This window comes from Macaca fascicularis, chromosome 6 (genome assembly GCF_037993035.2).
Source record: "Macaca fascicularis isolate 582-1 chromosome 6, T2T-MFA8v1.1".
Taxonomy (NCBI): Eukaryota; Metazoa; Chordata; class Mammalia; order Primates; family Cercopithecidae; genus Macaca; species Macaca fascicularis.
Window position 1 is genome coordinate 89,208,301 of NC_088380.1, and position 2,074 is coordinate 89,210,374.

Here is a 2,074-nt window from a genome sequence, read left to right on the forward strand (position 1 = left end):
CAAATGATAAAATGACAGATATTGATGGATGGCAGAATATGTACCCCCAACTGTGCCTTGTGGGTATAAGAATTATTTTGAGCTAAAGGTGCTTCCAAAGCAGCAAAGGTAAAAATGTCATTCTAATCTCTTTTCATACTGGAAAGAGGAGATAAAACTACCCATGTGAGAGATGTACTCCCTGTCCCAGAGGAAAAGAAATATCCTTGGCTGAACAGTCATGACCAAGATAATTCTGTACAGACCTTGTTAAAATAATTATTATTTTCTTATCTTGAAATTTGTAATCAAATGTATTGAGAGATTGAGCTAATGTCTCCTCAGGACATGATACTTACGTATTACTATTTTTGTTTTATTGAAAATGCCTGATCTGAGGAAGAACTGGATCTAGCTAGCCATCAGCTGTTTTCTGTGTTACAGAGTTATGCATAAGCTTATCAAAATATACAAATAGCAGTGGATCAAGGGGGGAACAGAATAGTTAAATTAATACAAGATTATGAAAATCTGTGTGGTGGGTTTCCCAGACAAATTAGATTTTTAAAAAAGTCTTGAACATGTCAAAAAGAACCTTTATTTACTTTCATAACAGCCTCTTATGCAATATTGTCAAATGACTTTGGAGCAGGTGCTCTCGGAACTGGAGTTTTCTGACCGTTCCGAGCTTTTGGAAGAGGCACTGCCTTCTGGTCTGTGGCTTCCTGGGAAGGAGCCTTCTAGGCTGGAGCCTGCTTTCCTACAGTGGTCATGTTTTTTTGCTGGAACTTTAATAGCAGCTGCAGAAGCTGCAGCAGCACCTTTAGCAGCAGGTGTTTTTTTGGGAGAAGTTTTCATGACAGCTGCCTCTTGAAGCTTCTTAATTTCATTCTTGATTATTCTGCTCCTCATTTTCTTTGCATTCATAACTTTAAAATTATCAAAATCTGTCATCTTGGCTTTCCTTTCTGTGGCTTCAATCCTTTTGTTCCACCTTGTGGCTGTCCATTTTGTACTGACATTGGCCTTCTGCCAGGCTTCTCGGACATACTTCCGGAGGGTGCTGTGTAGGAACTTGACGATGAAGTCAGTGAGCCACATGCATTTGAAAGGAGCGGCCTGTCTCCTTACCCTAGTGCAATGTCCATCAACCAAAGTCCTGTTTTGATCAATAACATTTACAATCGGGACCAGCTTTCTGGCATGAGGTCCAAAGGAGACTTAGGCCACCTGGCCAACCTCTGACATACTTGAACACCTTATGTAGATCGATCCCTACTCTACACTGCTTCTTCAAATGTTACACATATTAGTGTTGTTACTATTTCTACATTTGTTCTATAATGCTACACATAATGTAAGTATGCTGACAGATATGATTATTTTGCTTTAAGGAGTCTGTGACCAGACACTGGAATTCGAATTTTTCATTGTTTTCTGGCTACACTTCTTAGCATTAAAAGAACAAACACCAGACTGATTATTTTTATTTTTACCCTAAGGGATGATTTGCTTTGCTTGCCTAATGCCTGAAAATTTATTTCTCTATCCTTGAAATTTAACAATTTAAATGAGTTATTTTTAAAAAACAAAACAAACAATACATCTCTCTCAAATCAATATTCATCTCCCATGATTTCTTGTGCCATATCTTCAATATTATGCATGTAAATATATTTCCTAATTGTTTTTGTTAATCCTTTAGAAGTGCATTGCCTCATATACAAGCTGTTATTTTGTTTTCTTTAAACTTACGTACTTACTTCTTATGTTTAGTGTAATGTTAATGTATTATAATTTTTTTTTTTCTTTGAAACAGAGTATTCCTCTGTCACCAAGGTTGGAGTGCGGTGGCACAATCTCGGCTCACTGCAACCTCCATCTCCCGGGCTCAAGCGATTATCCTGCCTCAGCCTCTTGAGTAGCTGGGACCACAGGCGCGTGTGTCATGCTCAGCTAATGTTTGTAGTTTTAGTAGAGATGGGGTTTCGCCATGTTGGCCATGCTGGTCTCGAATTCCTGACCTCAGGTGATCCCACCAACTCAGCCTCTCAAAATGCTGGGATTACAGGCAAGAACCACTGCACCCAGCCTT

At 38.9% G+C, this 2,074-nt stretch overlaps 1 pseudogene; it reads right to left on the reverse strand.

Moving 5' to 3' along the window:
* Nucleotides 1-599: 599 nt before the first annotated feature.
* Nucleotides 600-1,227, reverse strand: LOC102128846 (large ribosomal subunit protein eL14 pseudogene; annotated as a pseudogene).
* Between the last annotated feature and the right edge of the window lie 847 nt (nt 1,228-2,074).